At 39.8% G+C, this 19,974-nt stretch overlaps 1 protein-coding gene across 1 annotated transcript in view; it reads left to right on the top strand.

Moving 5' to 3' along the window:
- Nucleotides 1–19,974, top strand: part of NRG3 (neuregulin 3) — a gene marked incomplete at both ends in the record, with an annotated part of 417,248 nt that overhangs the window by 307,970 nt on the left and 89,304 nt on the right. The gene's annotated exons all lie outside the window — the stretch shown is intronic.

The following is a 19,974-nucleotide window of genomic DNA, read 5'->3' on the forward strand; positions in this document are numbered from 1 at the left end:
CAAATCAAATTTCATAATCTAAAAGGAAACAAAGTCTAGGCTGCAAAGTGGTTCCTTCAAAAGAAAATAAATTCATATTGTCCGGAACTGCAGAGATGATAATCTCTTCGGAAATACACAATGTCACGCAAAACCAATTGGTTTTTTTCACTTTTACAAGTGAAGGTGCTCCGTACTTGTGGAGTAAAAGTACGCTTTCAGGTAGCAATGTGGAGACAAAGTAACTTTCTATTACACCGCTTAGTATATGCCAGAATACCGTCTGCATATATGTTCTCCTGCTCCACTGGTGCACTTTTCAAATTCTGTTTCCTAACAAAGCTATGTAAAAATATTAGCCAAGATGAATTTCTTGGAAGTGAACTAATTAAAGGTGCGTATCTTAAAATTCTAAACGAAGTGACATACAACAAAGGGTCATATCCAATCTCTTGGTTTTGTTCTTATACCTGGGAACTGTAACGTATTAAGTCTTTCGGGTTTGGGTGCTATTTAAAATTTGATTTGGGTTGTTTTGTTTGTGTTTTTTGAAGAATAATGCTTGTTCTTCTAGTCTTTTTTTGTGCTTTCTGTTTCTTTTCTTGTGCTTTTCCACGTGAAAGCCAGTTGCCAAAGACACCTGTTGTTTTGTAATTCTCTATGTTGTACAGCTCCCATTATAGTTTGCTTTGTATTTGGTTTAGCTTTTCATTTTGCTTGACCTTTAACGGTAAAGTACAGAGCCTATAATGAATTAACAGGTTTTACCTCTGCAAAGTCCTATGTGCACGTGTAGAAAGAAGTGGTGTATATGTCAAGGAAAAAGGTACTTTGCATCCTAAAAGTGGGGGAAAGGACAATCAATTAACAACAAGACTGGGTGACACCTGTCTGACTTGGTTTTAAGAGGGAAGCCTAGCTTTACTCTTGAGAGAGTAGGGGTGAAATTCATATAGATACAATACAAAGCCCAGAAAAGACTCCCCGATTAAGCTGCATCTAGCAAGACCAGAAGCCCTACAGTGTTTACATACTGCAGAGAGTATTGTTGTTGTTTCTTTGCGGCATTGTGTTGGCCGCACAGAGGTGTTTCTCTTTCCTTGGGAGATGCTTACTTACTCCGCTTGGTTTCGGGCTGCGTTGTTTTCATAGTATTGTTCGGCCACCTGGTCCTGCTCTGCAAGCTAAGGTTCTGCTGAAATGCCCTTTTTACGCCTTCTGACTACAAAGGCAATTTTATTCTATTTTATTGAGGCTTTCTTTCAAAATTATATTATTTAGGGTACGTAAGAGCAGGGGACCTTGGCTTGATGTTGATGTAGTTCCGCTGGCCACACCTATGGCCCAAGAAGGGCCCCTCTGCCCATATAAATAAAGAAGGTTAACCTGAGTTAGTGACTTTCCCAATCAGTTTTGAAATTTAACTTCTATTTGCTCCTCATCTGTATTCAAAAGAGGTAAAGCTTCTGTTCAGGTACATTTCTGCGTGTTGGCATAGTGTGATGTATCTCCGTGTAAGTATGCGCATATGCAGTTGTTGTGAGCGTGCCTGGCCCGAAAGGGACGTATTGGAAACTTGCTGTTGCAGCTGGGCAGTGACAATATGAACATTTTGCTCAGGAGTTACGTCAGTAATGTATTTATCTTCCTTCTGGAGAGGAAAAAATGAGTATCACGCTGATAATTAGCACTCAGCAGCAGAAACATTTGCTATTTGCATAACCTGAGGAGTGTAAAAAGTATTTGACGCAGTAGTCAAGCACAACGCGATCATCTCCAAAGGCTCTGGTGTTGCTTTGCAAAAACTTCATTTTGCGGTTGAATGTGTGTTTGGATTAGGAAGAGAACTGCTGAAGGACACTAAAGGGTGATTTTGGAGGTGACTTCAGAAAGAAGCAATTTTTCTAAATGCACGGCTTACTTTCCAAATGGTGAATGCTCAGATGAGTGCTCTTGTGTCTGGACTGCACGTGGCCAACGCTGGCTGGGGTCAGTCAGCCTCTATAATAAACAAGTCCAGCTCATTTGCGTTTTGTGGGACTGCTTAGGGTTCTCGGTAGCAAATGTGTTCAGAACTGCTAATGCTGCATCTGATAACAATATTTAGCTTATTTTCATGCATGAAATACCGAAGCAATATGTTTTTAATCTGACCTTGCCTGTCATAGAGCAGGGGTTACATTTTCAGAACATTCACTTTTCATTAAATGGGAAGTGAACCTGGACCACAGTCACTTGGAAGGAAAATAGCAACAATATCGTCTTAAAATTGTTATTTATTTACATGTGCAAGTTATAGGGGGGGTGGTGGTGGTGGTGGTGGTGGTGTTTTTTTTGTTTGTTTGTTTTAATAGCCCTCTAAAACAAATTAAGCTTGTTTAGCACGGCTATTATCTGAGGTTGCATAATGATAAATACTGTGATATGGCTCTGCAATATTTTTAACAGTATCAGGCCAAACCCAACTTCTTACCACATTTTAGGTGTGTGTAAGGCAGATCTTGACTTTACGTCACAGATATGAATACAAATTATGTAATACTTAATACAGATTACCGCATGCTAGATCATGTGCATGTAGTTTAATTAAACTAATCAATTAAGGTATTTAAGATTCTCGTTTCGGGAAACCTCTTGAAACTACCTAATGGTGTTTCAGAGTTCCTGAATTGGGTTCCATGGCTTCTTGCAGTCAGATCTGCCACCTGCTAACTTCCTTCAACTCAAAATTCGGATCAAATTCATAAGGAAACAGAAGTAGGAGACACATAGAGCAATGTCAAAACACCCCAAACACGGCCCTTCTACTGGACCTTCACGCATCATAGATATTAGCAGCTTCCACTTCCCTTAATTTCTCCACTCTTAACCAGGTTTTCTGGCTATAAGTGGTGAAAGATGTTTTAAAATAAAACAAAACAAAACCCAAAACAAAACAAAAAAACCCAACCCAAACACAAGTAGTTTGAGAAGTAGTTTGTTAATCTTGGAATATGGGAGAGACCTGCCTAAACCATGGGAGCCACAAGGAACCTAATCTAAAATTAATAACGTCACCAATAAGGGAAAAGGCCGCGTGGTGCATGACAATGCAACCCGTGCTCACAGTCACTATCAAGAGGAGGGAATCTGTCATCCCCGCTAACACTGGGCAGAAGAAGTCCCTGAACTCTCTCTGTCATCTTCTCCTTCCTCTGTGGAGGAAGTACTAATGGAACAAAGAGAAAAGAAACAGCAGGTGCATGCTGGAAGGAATGGGCAGGAGTATACTTGAAACACTGCTTCAGCTTTCTTCGTCTGGGCTAACTTCTCTATAAATACAGTTCATGGCAATGGTAGACCACTTATATTTTCAACATTATAAATACAACTTTCATATAACTTCGTGTACAAGTAATTTTTCAGGCATGTGCAGCCCTGCGTGTATCTATAAGATGGGGAACTTATATACAACATAAATTGTACAAATGTACTCACGTACTATCCTTTATAGTGTTCTGGAGTAGACCTGCCGGGCCCAACAAGTCTTGAAAGGTAAGTTGTATGTAGGCTGTGGATATTTCTTGACATCATTTTGTATGCTGGGGCGAAGTATAATCTTTAAAGCTTTGACTGTTCTGTGTGCTTATTCCAAAGCAGTGAACAAGGCATTGAGAATGGGTTTGTCACATTACCCCTTTTCTACCGAATTGTTGAACTCTGCCTTCACCTATTTGGTTCTTAACTTGGCGTTGAAAGCTACTATCCTATACAGAAAGTGTATTTCAGTTTTATAATGTGCAGTATTAATTTTATATTTGTCGTATTAACATTCAAGTCGTCCCAGTAGACCTCAGAAGATCAAGTGAATAGGAATTCCCTATCAAATATCAGGAATGTTGTCCGATCCTTTTTCAAAGTAAATGCATTATTTTCTAAAACAACAAAAATAGGTTAGAAAGCTTATAGGTCATTAGGCCATGCTCCTGCTGTTGCAGTCAACCCCATCATGTAATTCCTTCCGTAAGCGGATCATACTTCATTTCTAAACCACTTAAAATCTGCATGAACTAGCCACCTGAGACAGGTTCTGTTTATCATCCCTGCTCTGAGGGTTTCAAGACTTTGCAGCTTCCACCCCAAACTTAGGCACAGCCCAAATTTGTCAATTATGTTCTTTATTAAAATGCAAACTTTGTTTCTACGGTGATATTTTTGCTATCGGTTTCCACCGTGTTTCACTTCGGGTCTATTAAACTGGCTTTTTGAAATGTCAGAAGTCATATTCCTGTAGAGCCAGCTATGGCCTCTGGTCTTACAATGCTTTAACCTGTGACAGCATGGGACACATCATGTTTCTTTTTGAATCTCATCAAAGAGAAACCTACAAGTGTCACGTCTGGAATCTCAGTTGCTCATTCATTCTTAAATTACCTCTTCGTGTGGCAAAGGATCAAAACCCCTCTCCTGGAAGACTGGGACTGTAAATAAGGAGAAAAAAAAAAAAAACTCCATATAGTTTTAAAAAGGAAAAAAACTGTTTTACCAGAAATTTATTCAAAGCCTAAAGACCCGCACTCACTTCCAAAAGAAAGCCCTCAGGAAACCCAAACAAAAATCTTGGGCTTTTTGCCTTTTTTTTTTTATTATTATTATTTTTACTACCTCTTTTTTCACTTCTCCCTCTGCCATTCAGTTTTGTACTTGTAAGATCATAGGATAATTTAGCTTGAAAGAGAAGTCTGGACTTCTCTGGAGAACTCGGGAGGTTCAGCTTTAAGCAGAGCAGGCTTTGAAGTTCCTGCTAACTGCACTAGACACCATGAAGGTAGTCTGTAAAGGGACTATTATTACATAAAGGAAAAAGCACATCACAGTTGTGAAGTATTTATAGAAGATTTCTCAAATAATTTGAATAAATAAAGTGAAACTTCTGACTCTCTTACTGAAAGACTGATTTCTAGAACCCGAATAATTTTTTTGTCAGCTTTACTTAACCATGCTGAATTTGTCAACATTCCTCTTGAATTTGGTTTTTCCTCCTTTTTTGATTTCTAGAAGGCATAGGAGAAAATAAGATTTTGCTATTGGAAAGACTTTGAAGGTTAGATGTAGGTAGGGGCAGTTACGAGTGGGAGAGAATTTAGGGAAAATAGGAGGACTGACTAGCCAGAGGTGGATAGCTGAGTTTTGTGGAGGCCAAGTCCTTCTAAAACAGATTTAACATGGGGCTTGTTTAATCCCAGCTAGACCTTTTGAAATCTGGATCTAAATCTGAATTTCGTGGCTTAACTTTGTCTCAAAAAGAAAACGTTTTTAAGCCCTTCTGCAGTAATGATGTCATCTGTTTAAGACTGTTTTGTATTCAAAGAAAGCATATGGAGGGAGCGGCTGCAGACCAAGTTTCTTTTGCAGTAATTGTCATTTTATGCTGTTTTATCAATGTAATTGCAAAGAAGAGTGCCACGTCAACTGTGTCTTCACAGAATATAATTTATTAATGTTGCTTTAGGGCACTAAGCTTTTACAAAAATGAAACAATCAAAAGGTGACATTTCATCGCCTTGTAAAATTAGATTTTAAGAGCTCTGCGGTGACAGCGGTCAAGTGAAGTCCCTGAATCCGGCAAGTCAGTACACAATCTGTTAGCATCCGTCAAGCGAGGATGACGTTTCTGTTAACTACTGTTTCTTTATAAGGATATATAAACAGAGTTCCTCCAGTTCAACTGCATCGCAAATCAACCTAGATTAGTGTTGAGGCATTAAAGACTGAACGGAAGGAAGGAAGGAATTGCCTTAATAGGAATAGCAATAAAGGAGAAAAGCAGCACAGTTACTTCAGAAGTTTTAATGAATTTATCTATATACGAGAAAAGATGCATCACACGAGAGACAGGCTGGGGAATATGAAACCTCAGCGAGGTAAAATAAGAAAGAAAAGATACCCTTGGGGGAACGAGGGACATGTTTTCCCTCCTCTTTGATGAAGTGTGGGTAGAGACCTGAGGATACAGACTGTAAAAGATGACGTGTTTTCAAATTTGAGTTGTGCTGAAGCTATAAAATTTTGCCTTGTGTGAACAGTATGAATCTCCTCGATTTGTTTTGTGGGTTTTTTTCTTTAAAATAGGACCTTGTGCTTTGTTCTGCACAACTGCAATCAAATGCTCAAAGCCAGAAGTGCAACATTAACAGAGCTTTAGTTAAAATAGTTTGCCATTCACAAATGGAAGGGTGAATGTGTTCGTTGTCAGAACATATTGAAAAGTTAAAGCCCAAGAGAGAGTAACTGAAATCACAAGTTTGCTACTAATGCAGTGAGCAAAGAAAATCACACTCAAAATCACTATCAGTTTTGATAATGTAATTGTTTCTTACAATCTTAAAAACAAAATCTAAACATATAGGAAGCAACTGGAAGTAATATTTGTTTCTACAGGTAAGCTACCAGTGACTTCTACTGAATGTGCAGTATCGATGTTATTCAGCGATTTTTGTAATTTTTTTTTTCTGTCAGTAATGCGGAATGGATTTTAAAAAAATCACAAGCGTATTGGTGATCTTCATGTTTCTAATGGGGGGGGGGAATATTTTAGATTAATTCTAGAATTCTAAGTTTGTGTCACTCTTCTAAAGTAAAAACAAAAACAACATCAAAATCCACTTGTGTGAGAGCTGTTTCCAAACAGCATTCAGTTGAATTGCTTTCATTACTTTTGTGTGCAATAACAGAGCTTCTTTTTTCCCTTACCTTCATTGAATTCCTAGTCCTTTTAGAAAAACAACCAGCAATAAATTTGCACAACGCACCCGCCTACCCCCCCACTTACCCCCCGCCTTTCTTTCTGGAAAGATTGAAGGGGGTTTACAATTGATTTCCATTTCACATTTCAGTTTTAAATGAATTGTCAGCCTTTACCAAATTCATATCTATCTATATTTAGTATTAGCTAAAATAACATTTAAAAAAGAAGTCACACGGGTTTATTTGGAAAAGTAGAAAAATTCAGTCTGAATTTGACCAAAATCTTTTTATTAGTTTTAAAGGAACGTCGGTTCTTTATTCTTCTCTGTTAATCCATTCTTCTGGAAGAGAAGAATATATTGGCATCTGGTTATTCAACATTGTTTTATTTTCGGAACTTTTCATTTAAAGTTTTGAAGTATGTCTCATTTTGGCATGACTTTTATGCCATAGGTGGTCTTCTGTAATTCAGTTTGTGAAGAGTGCATCTCTGTAGAAATATGTGGAGAGAAGCTGGAATCAGGTAGATGCAATGTCTTTGACAGCAGGGAAAAGAACCCCAAACAAACATCAAAACCACTTGTTTTCTTCTCCTTCTTTAAAACCTCCTACATGTGGAAGGATAATAACAAAATTGAAAATTCCTTTTATTTCATCTCAGTATAAATCTCCAGGAAGACAGAAAATGGAGATACCTAGCCATGCAAATCCCAGTCAACAGGAATTTTTAATCAGCATGTCTTCCTGTAAGCCACAGACGCTAGAAATCTAGAAAAAAAATTACAGCCACCCCACGCAGAGGACTTTGAAGTCTGCCTTTCCAAACTACCGTTCATCTGTGAAATTTGGGACTTACATCTAGTTCAAGAATTTCTAGGTCTTTGTGTAGTAATTTTTGCACGTGCATTTTAAGGAAATTTACCATAAGATAGCAGAAACACTTGACTACGGCATGTAGCGCAACAGCCACGGCAGATGCCTGCCAGTAGAGGTTACAGTCTTACGTAAGGGACGGAGCTGTGAATCGCGCTCTCCCGCTGGCGAGCCCGTGCTGCCACGACCGCCACCTTCATCTCGGTGCCTGAATGAGAGGCGGTGCAGCACTTTGGCTCAACAAGCACCTTCTGAAGGGATGAGCCTCTGAAACATCAACTTCTATTCGCTCCTCTTACAAACACGTTACGATTTCCTAAATCTGCTGTTGGCCATCCCGTGTCTGGAAAACCATAAGTATAAATATAGCCTGAACTATATGTTCTATGACTATGACACTCTGGAAGCATCTAACTTAGGCTGCTGGTCTGAGTAACTAACTTTTCTGATTTGCATGCCCTTCATACTGACGATATGTTACCGTTGGTGTCAATCTCCCACAGTCTTTCAGAAGGACTTCTCTGATTTTGCCTGGATGGACAAGGTGCAATCAATCATTTAGCTTGTCAGATCACATTTGCAGGCCTTCTGAGAGGAAAACACAGCAGTGCAGCAACCATAGTTCTTCACGCTCAGGGAGAAAAGTGTAAGCAAAGGTGGGTCGTCATGAGATGGCGTGTAGGAAAATTGCACAAAGCATGACAGTGATTTAGCTGAAAAGCATTTGTTTCTTGAGGTTCTGTCTTTGTAAATTAGCTACTCGGTTGTCTAAAGAAAGTTTCACTTCAGCAATACCATTTCACTTTGTCTCAGTGATTTAGTCACGCTTTTGATGTTCAGTGCCTCAGAATTGGTTGAGATGGTATGGTGTAGGTTTCATAAACATGTCATAGCCTGTTGCAGGAGCTAGTAAGAACATGGAGAAAAGAGATGGATTTCCCTTATTGGCAACTAATCTTATACCTTTGAATGCAACTGTCTATTAAATCTAAGTCTGAACTGGGTGTTTTGCCACCTTCTATGAGTGGTTCTGTGTTAAAATGATTCTAGTAAAAAATTCAGCAGTGAGCATACAGATAAATCACGAAGTTGTGGGGCACCTGGTATTCTGATGTGTCCTGTCCGCAATACGGTTATATGACTGTAAGTAGTAACCAGCAGGAAGATAAATTCTGCACTGAGTTTTACAGGCACAAAGCTTGAGATCAGTCCAACACACACCATCTTGAGAGTAAAAACATTGAGGGGCTCATACATGACAGCTAGTTTCCTCTGAGAGGACTTCTGCTGAGTGTCCTGATCATCTTTCCAAAATTAATACTTTGTAAGAGCATCTGTGCTCTTAGCTCATCTTCACTCTTTACATTAAGTCCATACTCCACTACAAGGATGCTTATTAAGGCAATTATTGTTAGACTTTTCACTTCGCGTGGAGCTTGTGCCAGTGTTGATTCAGCTCATTTGAACAATCTCTGCTTATTAAGAAAAACCTGGAATAAATGTATCGTTCAATATTAATGTAGTAAGTGCTCTGTGTTGTTGTGAAGGCCAGATGCTTTGGGGGTAATGGGCGTATGTACGTATCTTCTCAGGATAACGGCAATCTTACTGAAAACATGAAGGGTCAGCATTACTGTAAGTTTGATTACCGCATCAAGGTAATTCTTTTCTTCTAAGAAGAAAGATACTACTGAGACTCCTGAAGGCATTTTCAGGCTCATTTCTCAGGCCTTCCAGAACAATCATATTTGGCAACAGGGAACAGCTATTTCTGGTTAAAATTTTACTGTGCAGACCCAGCAATTTATGAAACTATTATTCCCTGCACCAAAGAGATCAAATGGTAAAATCTTGGTCTCGCTGAAATTGGTAAATGTTTTATTAATGAATCCTTTGTGGTTACTTCGTCCTGTTGTGACTTTTATTCCATTTATGACTACTGTTTTGCTAGAGATTTTTGTATTGACCATTGGGCTGTTGACATTGCCAATTGTGAGGATACGTATTCATTTTCTTCAGTGATAAATTTGATCGTGGAAATGGTTTCTTAAAAGACAAACCAGATCAGTGTTATCCCAGGAGCAAACCAAAGAACAGATTGTAACAGGCAGTTCTTGATGAGATTGTTCATATCTGGAGGACTTGATTCACTTCCAGCCTTTCCGGAGAGCGCCCCGCTCCCAGGGCTCCTGGCTCTTTGCTCTCGCTGCAAGTACCAGCTTGCTGGAGAGAAAACGTCCAACTGTTTGCTGCCATCATCAGTCGCAAGTTAAGAAGGGGCCGGGGAAACAGAAAGTTTCTCTTGTTACTTCTATACACAGCCTGAGAAACGGGTTTGACAATCTACCTCTGAATGGTCGTATGAAGAAAACAGTACTGAACAGCTGAGCAACTGAATATAATAGCCAACCTCTGCCTGCCATTGCCCATTTGATTTTCGCAAGTAGTTCTGCCCTTTGATCTTGTTTCCAGCTTCCCCAGCTGTTTTAGCATCTCAGCTGGGTTATCAACATCAAAAGGAAAAGACTTGAGTGTACTACTCTTCTGCTGTTTAAGATACCAGTTCTCGCATTCCCGGCCCACTCGCCTTCATTTCCTACTCTCCAGTTTCTTCTTTTTTCTTTCTCTTACCTTCTATTCCAACATATGTACTTTATTTCCTTCCCCATTTGAGGGGCTTTTCCCTTGCAGTATCTGAATTACAGTTCTGGTAGTGATTCTTCACTCTCTCCTAACCGCTGCTACCGCTCAGCGTTTGCCACGTGCTTTTGCTGTGATTTCTTCCCACGTTGCCACTGCATGTGGCCTTCAGTCCCTCTTTGAAACCAAGGTCCGACTCCTTGCTCTGCCTGACCTGTTTCCCTTCTTCCAGGTGAATACCTCGATCACAAATTGCTTTTTATACGCTGTCTGGTCTGTCTCATTTAGGCTTCCTTTTCTTCTTGATGTATCGTTTTTACTTTTGCCACATAATGGAATAAAAAATATAATTTGCAATTTAATTTCGAGTCCAGAATGTTCTTCACATGTTTACAGTGAACAGATGTCCACATTCCACTTTGTTTCCAAAGAAGCTGGCTCCAATTATCTCTGGAGATACAGGAAGAGGTTAATACCTGATGCTTATCAGGAGAAAATATCCACTGTGTGGGCTGTTTGTGAAAGGCAGTGTCTAAATTTAACCTGTTCTGTTGCGTTTGTTTTTTTTAATAAAACTGGCTTTTTCTTGAAAAAAGGTTGCATTTTCAGCACCAAAGCTTTTTATGTACCTCGCCAGTACTTTTATTGGGAAAGCTTTTTCAGGCTCAGAAGAAAACAGTTCTGATCTGATACAGGAAAAGAGGCCCCAAGTTAGCAGCGAACAGAATATTTGTCCCTAACGGGTGAAACGCAGGTTCAGGTCCTTGTTCTGCTTGACCTGGTTTTCCTCTCTTCCAGATGAATGCTCGGATCATACCGCAGAAAAGAGAGTGGGTTGGTGTCTTTTCTTGCTTCTTTTCTGGGAGAGAAGCACTAAGCTCTCCCTGCTGTTCCCCAGCTCGCTCTAGCGATGAACTGGTAGACTTGAAATCTCTGCTATAGGAAAATGTGTATTTTTATAGTATTGCCCTACCCTGCAGAGAGCACAAGACAATATTTTGCCTTAATGCTCATCCGTATTATAGAATGTGCTGGAGTTTACCAAACGTGTGATACTGACTTAGGTCTTGATCCTGCAAAAAACTATACTGATGCACATTGTTTCTCAGGAGAGCTACTGATATAAAAGACACCAAGCACGTGAGAGGTATCCAACTGAACGGTTTGCATTCATTTGTGGTTTAGCTCACCAATTTGCAGTTTTCTTGATGGTGAGATGCTCTGCCGTATTTTAATTCTCTGGATCTTATGAGTCCTTCTGAAAAGACTTTTTCTGTGAAGCTGGGCAGCTCTAAGGTAGGAGCCTGGCTCCTGCTGGTGGAGGAGCTCCCCCGGACGGCTCCGTCTGCAACTGACGGGCAATTCGGTACACTGACAGGGAGAGAGTGTTGTTTTGAAGGAGCTTGTTGGTCTGTGGAGATTACGTATTTATAATTACAACTGTTATGTATACCTTAATGTATAAAAACAAAACGCAATTTTTTTACTGCGATGGCTTTAAGTATTCCAAAGTTTGTCTCGTATTAATGCAATATTAATTTGCTGTCTTTATCAGTCTCCAAGTTTTCAGCAACCCTTTTCGTTAGGTTTTGTTCAGCATTCAGTGAATATTCAGAGGCTTAAATGATTTAAAAGCCTTAAAATGCTATCTTTACACTTTGAGAGCAAAGGTGACTTGTTTCAAAAGAAAGTTGTGAAACTTGGTGAGCCGTATGTGTAGATGCCTGAACAACTCCAAGTAAAAACACTACTTACCAATGAGTACTATGATTTTCAGAAAATTATTATTCATTTTCTAGACATGGGAAATATGGTGACTAAAGAGATAAGTAAGAGAAACTGATTCGATCTTGTATGGTAGTAGTGAATGTCTTAATCCACTGGAAAATGGGAATATTTGGCTATTTATGTATTTAAGGCAAAGCCAGTCAATACAAATTCATACTTTCTTTTGGGAGCTAGAACAGACTATTAGAATAATCCAGAATTTTGCATATCACAGGTTAAAGATCATGTCCCGTTCTCTAATACTGTTATAAATTTTGCTGCAAAATTTAAAAACAGATGGCAGGGTAAATTAGCGTTTAGGTTAAGTCTCTGTAACAAGTCCCCGCAAGTTACGGTGTGGATTTACAGTGCAATTAGCGATTCCATGATAACTGCCTGCTTGTGGGAGAAAAGCAAGCTGGTGGCCTGCAGTGGCGGTGAGGCACGTCTCCCACCGTGACTTTCTAACATGGCTACGCTCAGTAACGCGTTTGGTTTGGCAAATAACGAAGTCCTTAGAGCTTCTTAATGGAAGGAATTAACTGAAGCTACTCTGAGTCAGGTACCACGTGGAGCAAGGACAGCTGGCTGAATGGGCTCCATGACGTGACTCTTTGCCCCTGTGGCTCTTTACGTGATAGTAGTAGGTTTTTCAACCAAGTTTTTACTTTCTGTGGGCCTGCTGCTGTCACAGTGTGTGCATAATTGACCGGCTTCAGCAGATTAGTGCAATCTCGTTTGTCCAAAGCAAGATGGATAGAAGCTTATCATGTAGGAGCATCCAAGAGAGTAGTGGTTATTTTAAAAGCAAGAATGTAAATCCTCGCCTGCTAAGAGAGGCTGAGGCTTATTTTTTAAAATAAAAACCTGTTCCTTGATATGCATCAAACATGTAAGGTGATTCCCGTTGTCAGAGAACCATCAAAAAATGGTAAGACTAATATACGATAAAGTCTATCCTTGCCTATCTCCAATATGCTTTACAGTCTGGATGTAGCCGTGCAAAATTGACTTTTGCATGTGGCCAAGCACATGTGCTGAAACTTCATACTACAAACCGTGCCAGCTCTTCTGAGGTGTCCTGTTAGATCCTGGTTGCTCAGTTTGTTCTCTGTTCAAACCAAACAGTGAACTGACCATTTATTAAATAGACAACAGGGGCAATGTGTCAGGCAGCAAGCTGGTAAATGGACAAAGGCAAGTATTTTCTGGCAGACCATAATTTTTTGACATGGTATATGCTTCCACTGAGGGAAAATAAGGGAAATTAACTGATCAGACCTCGTATCAATCTCATCAGTTTTTATTTTCTTGGAGCTGTTGACTTTGCAGTCATCCATAATTCTAATTTCAATTCATGCCGAGTTGAGCATAGCAGGGTTTTCGTACAGTAATAGAGTTATAAACTGGACATTTGTTTTCAGAATTTATTCCTTAAAGACAAAAGAAAATGCCATGTGAAAAAAAGCAAAACCATTAGCTGACAATATCTGTCACAGTGTGTCAGGCAAGCAGAAGAATTTTCAGAATTTGGACTCGATTATGTATAAGCCAATATTTGCTATCCAGTTTGGTTTTGTAGAAAATTTTTTTCCTGCTCTTTACTTGAAAAGTAGTATGGCGTATTCACAGCATTGTATAGGTGCCGCTTCTGTGCCTAAGGGATGATGCTACTACACAGGTTTGTAAGCAGAAAGATAACAAGGTGAGCCCAGTTGGGGTGGTGATCAGGACACTTTCTTAAGGTGTCAACAGCTATAATAGTTGTTGCTAGATAGAGATGCATCTGCTTGGGGAGATCGTGACCCATTTCAGTTGGTTCTTGTTTTATAAGCTCCCTGTGCCTTTGAAGGTACATACAGAATAACCCATTTCTCCCTCCAGGACTTCTCCTTTCCTCAACCCTCCATCGGTCAGAAACCCTGTTCCAGAAGATGTCGGGAGAGCAGCATAGGCTTTACATGGGTTTTCATACCACACTGCAAACGTCTGAATTAAGATAACCTTCAGTTCCTGCTGCAGTTAGTGCGGGAGATGTACTCTCCTGCTCCACCGGAGGCTAATTAGAATATGGCAAATTAGGCAGAAGCCAAATGTAGGTGTTATAGGGTGCTATCTAGAGGATATTAGCTCTTCTGACTGTTTAGGAAGCTTCAATAAGAAAATCTGAGGAAGACTCAAAGTCATAGCTGCTCTGTGTCTGGCTGCTTCTTAATAGAGGGAAATTATTCAGTGTCTGCTAAGGCAGATCTGCGCTGAGAGCAGGGATGTTGGCCTTGCCGGGTCGGCAAAACATCTCAGAGCCAGAGGTGCTTAGCTGAACTCTGAGTTGGCAGCATCGTGAAGCTGACTGCCAGAATTCAGCACATATAAAGATGAAAATATCTTTCTTTTTTCTTTTTTTTTTTTTTTGACCCATGTTAACAAAGTTACCATAAGAGGAAACTGAGACAGAAAAGGGGGGGAAAAAAAAAAAGTGTATGTATATATAATCTTGGGTTAGGTTGAACTAGACCTTGCTTAGCTTTTAATTTAGGATACTTTAGGCATATCTCAACTGTGAATGGAATAATGCAACATCAGCAACCTGCTTCTTGGGTCAATACTGCTCAGTGCTTGTCAAATGAAAGGCTTTTCCTAAAACTTGGCAGGGTGTTAATAGTTAACCTTTCTCATTCTTGTGTTGCACATAATATCTAGATCTTTCTTCAGTACCCTGCACAGGACTGTCAAGATGGACAATGTGGATGAGATTAAAAAAAATAAAAATAAAAATCCAATGAGTGGTGGTTTGGGGGTGGGGTGGGGGTGTGTGTTAAGTGTACTGCGGAATCAGTTTTTGCCCAAGCAGAGAGACTTACTGAAATTAATTCCAAATGAGCCTTTGCTTGCCCAGAATAAGACCTGGAAAGTCTGCTGTATATTTTAACTTCCCAGCTGAGTTTGCCCTGAAAATGAAAATTACTTAAGCTTAAAATGAGAATGAGACTTACTTAAGCCTTAAAATGAGAATTACTTGAGTTTAGAGTGGTCAACAGGTATAAAAAGTGGATTGATCTTCCCTGCCTTCCAGTCCCGACCCTAGATCAAGTGATTTGGAACAACTGGGCTCTCAAGTTTTTCCCATCTTGATCCTTCATAGATAAATTTTCCTCCTAATATCTAGTATGTATGTGCTGTCATAAAACAAAATTTTCAATAGTTAACAGCTCATCCTTATAATGTGCATTACTTTTGACAACGCTGCCTTTCATCAGCTGTCAAGTTGCCTGTTAGAGCTGCAATCCTTAGAATTACTCCATTAGAATTACTCCAAGGATTCTCTAGTTTGATTAGTCTGAATATCATTTGCACATTTTTCACTGGAAAAATTTTTATGTTTTGCTGCTTAATGAAAATGGATTGGTTTGGGGGGGATGTAAATTGTATAACTTGGAATCTTTTGCTTTACATCTAGGTGTGCTGAAAAACATTTAACGTTGATTGCCAAAAAAGAATTTGAAAAAGCTTGTAATAAGGGATAGGAAGTGCCCATTGAAAATTTATGGTACATGCGTTCCATCCTGTCTGCTATGGACTTTTTGCTTTTCTTTGTAGTCATTTTCTCATTACAATACAGTACTCTCCTTAACCCAAAATTTTGGAAGAAAAGTATGAAAGTACTTCACGCCTATAATATCCTTCACTGCCCACAGATATTAAAGCTGACAAGTAGTTTGGTGAGCAGGATGGCAGATGGTCTGTGTCTGAGCGGAAGAAAGAGCAGCAGCAAAGGAAGTAATATTGCCACAAGCGATAGTAAAGTTTAAAAAGCAGTAAATGTAGCTGTGTGCTAGGCATTAGCTAAGAGACTCTTCAGGAGGAGGGAGTTCGGAAAAATATGAGATCAGGGAAGGAATTCGTGATTAGTGCCTAAGCACATCCCTTTTTATTCTTTATGCAAAATGCCTTACCGTCCCTTACTCCTCACCATATACATGGTAGGAGTAGGTAAATATTTAAATAGTAGGTGGTCGGCTCAAAAAAAGACAAAACCAAATTGGGGGAATAGAAAATAAATACTACATTTTAAGATGAGTTTTATGGGGGTTTAATTGTGTAAGACAATGGAGCAGTAGGGGTGGAAGGCCGGGAGCAGATGGAAGGTCATTCTCAAGGTGATGGATGTGAACAGACGTGGACTTCAGGTCTGCAGAGCCCTGACTGCTAACGCTGCCTTGGGCTCACGGTCAGGATCTGGCTCCGGGCTCAGGCAGATTGCTGACGAGGGACTTCAGGATGTTCTGAAAGATTTCTCAGTGCCTTGAATTGCTGGCCATAAAAAGCTAGAAGACAAAGGAAAATTAGAATAGAGGCAGCTGCTTTGATCAATGCAGCAGGAATGCTACTCCCTAGGTTTTGACCATAGGGTGCCCCGATTTACATCTGCTCATCCCTGGTGTGCGTTGGACTCAAAATGCTATGGTTCTTTATTTTGGTCTCTTTTGTTCACAGAAAAGGCATACACAGAAATTTTTATTGTTTCCATTTGTACAGAATATGGTATTTACACCAGAAAAAATGCAATAATTAGATGTCAGAATAAGTGAAGTGAATGGGAAAGAAAGAGTGTGTGCCCCGTACAACAGTTACTGTGTTGATGAAGTGCAGTTGTTTTGCGCGCAAAGTGGGATGTGCTGAGATCCTGACATTGTCACATACTTTTTTTTCTTGTTTCACAAACTGATTGATATGGTTGCTATTTTATTATTGATAGCAATGCAGAAGAATGATTATGCTTTTCTGCTTTAACACATTCTTTGGTTTAGAAAACAAATTTCTATAGTATGCTTTGTTCGAAGAGGAAAGCAGTACATTATCCATGTCAGTGCAGGACTATGAAAGGCATCACATATTTTTCTGAAGAAGCAGCCTGGCTGACTGGAGAATTTTATTTTGTTTTACATTTATCTATAAACGTGGATCAGTTGTCCAGCAGTTTGATTGACTGATGCAGCTTCTGTTTGGTATGCATCCAAATGCACTTGTTTCTTGTGCACTCCTGTTACTATCCATAAATCTCTCAAGCCTTAGGTACTAGCAGCTGCACCGCTAGTTGAATGTAAAACTATGCGTCTGCTGTGTGAGAATGCAAATCTCTTACACAAAAGGAAAAAGTAAAGGAAGAACGTGCAAAATTATTAGCGGAACTCCGGCACCTGTGGACTCTTAATAACATTTAGGCTCCTATATGTCTTAAGTCAGTTTTTGAATTTATACTTAGGCTCTGTGAAAATTAACTCTTTAATGCCTTTGAAACATCTGGCAGTAAATGAACGGTTGATGAAAATTTTTGTATGCCATTTTAGGGCTTGGGATTATTTTCTTTCTTTTGCGTCCCAAATTGTATTTGTACTGCGTGCCTTGGTTTGGTTCGCTTGATAGTGGATAGGATATTTGAGAACAGATGTTGGACCGGATAACTGGTAATGGATAGGAGTTTTGTGTGTATATATATATATATATAAGCTCTTGACTCAGTGGTCTGCTGCCTTCACTAATGTCCTGCACAGATGCAGGAGCTTGATCTAGAAATAAAATGCGATGTTTTACCACCTCAAAACATTGGGAAAGGGAATGGAAGCAGTGTGTTTCCCCTATCTCAAAATTCTGCCTTCATGAGACTTCTTTGCTATCAAACCCATCGTGATACAAGGGAATAGGAGCAGCTTCTTTTTGGCCATCTTGATAGAGCAAGCAATCTGTAAAAGGAACTTGTCGTGTTGTATTTGGCAAAGCCACTCACAGGCTTTTCTATCTTGTGCATATAAGGAAAATTAGGAGGCTGAGAAATCGGCCTGCTGAGTACAGTGGAGAAAATGAGGCCTGTCAGTATATAAACGGAATGGTCACTAACGCTGCAAAGCACTTGAATATGCAGCGTCCTGTAACTTAGATGCTTATTAGCTTCTTGCTAATTGCCATTGACAGTACATGTAAATTACTATGCCAGTCTTCTGACTACAGTATACGAGTTTTAATCTAGCCTTTTCGGATTTGACTGATCAGTTTTGTGCTGCAACGATGTTTTATGAACTACTTCTTTGCGCACGAGAAATTTATTTGGTATGGGGCTGTGCAGCTTTCCAAGATCATTCCTGCAGTGCGCTGCGTACTACGCTTCTCCTGTCATTGAATGAGGGAAAACCCAAGCAAATTCCAAATGAATTAGGTCAGGTTGTGGAAGCAGTTTAGCTGCAGCAGCGCAGAGCTGAGCAAAAGCCAATTAATCTGCCTGCTTGCATAAATACTGCTCTGCCTGCCTCTCTCCCTACAGAAGAAAAGCAATTTTGTCCATCTTCAACCCGGTAACTCTCGTGGGCCCCTTTTTCGACATAATTTCCTTGTACTGATCACAGCCCAGTTTTCTTCCCTGTCTGTCCTTATTGCATTATTCTAATCTGGTTTGAGTAGATGACGAATCTTACAACAAAAGTTCAAGGTCAAAAAGGATCTCTTGGGTCTTGAGAATATCTTCAAAAACAAATAAAGAATAAATCTATAGCATAACGATCTGAAGAACTCAGTCTGTGAAATTAGCAGTTGGGAAGACAAGCTGGTAATACCCAGATGCATTTGATGCAGTTATGCTTACAGAAGAATGAGCAAATTCTCTTGTCTGAACGGGACACATCAAACAAGAGGAAGTCGTTCACAGCTCCAGTACTAAAGCTGCCGGAGAAGTGCCTTTCCCACCGCTTTTTTCCCAGGCCCATACTCTGGGTGTTTCTGCCTTTTGCACTCCTGCTTTGACGTTGTCTTACTGCTTCTCTCTCACATAACTGGCCAAAACTTTGCCTACGCTGTGTGCTTTCCTCTGGTTTAGAGTACCAGAGGTCTTTGGTTCTGCCTAAATTGATCTCACTCTCTCCTGAAGTGAAGAACAACCAGAATACTTTCCTAAACTGTAAGTCTGCCTTTTTCTTGCGTACCATATATCTGAAGCTAAAATAGAATACTTTATTTAATCTAGCCATTAAACAAGCTATTAACGTCACCAAATCTTACCGTTGTGCTCAGATGGGCAAAATAGCTCCCATTTCTAAATATCTGTGTCACTGCTGATAGATTTCCTTAATCCACTTTGCACAGCTGTAGCAAATTACAATTTTTTTTTAATGCATACTTTATGCTTGCAAATGCTCTTGAAAAATCACCGAGACCTCTGTGGAAGCTGCCATTGTAGTAATTGTAAACAGTTGTATAAAATTATGCTGTCGTGCTGTCTGTTCCAATTAAACTTACAACATTTTTGTGTGGGGTATACAAATCTATATAGTAAACTGGAGAGAACAGGTTCTTGACGGTTCTATTAAAAGGCAAATTATATTTCTTCATGACATAAGTTGAGAAAAAAATATAAGCAGTCAGCCTCTTTTTCTAACATGAAAATGCACTAAAATACACAATTTAACGATAAACCGCGATGCAAAAATACTGCAAATATTTTACCTTTCCATCACAATCACAAAAGCATCTTTGTCAGTTACATTAAACGCTACCTGAAAGTGAAGGACTGGCACATACAAATGGGATGAACTTAACTTGCTTGTACGAGCACGTGATGCTGCTCGCTGCTGTGTGCCTGCTGCTTTTCCTCGCTTGGCGTGCAAATTAAGAGTGGGACAGTGTCTGACAAGACAAGGCACAGGGTGTGGTGTCCATTTTCGTCTTTAGCACGTTCGCTGTTCCACTTTGATTATACAAAGGAGTGGTTTCGTGGCAGAGCAGAGCATCCTGACACTGAAACTTTTGCGGACACTTAAAATATCGCTGCCGCCTTTCTCTCCCTAGCAAAGGTAAAAGAGTGGGAAGTCACAGTTCCGGTGTGGGTTTATACGCAAATAACCAGTAGAAGGTGGAGGGGAAGGAGCACTGAGGGAGAACAGAGCCTGAACAATCTGGTGACGGATCTCAAAGCTCCTGTATGAATTCATTGCAAAGCACTGG

Source organism: Vanellus vanellus, assembly GCF_965231255.1.
Source record: "Vanellus vanellus genome assembly, chromosome: 7".
NCBI lineage: Eukaryota > Metazoa > Chordata > Aves > Charadriiformes > Charadriidae > Vanellus > Vanellus vanellus.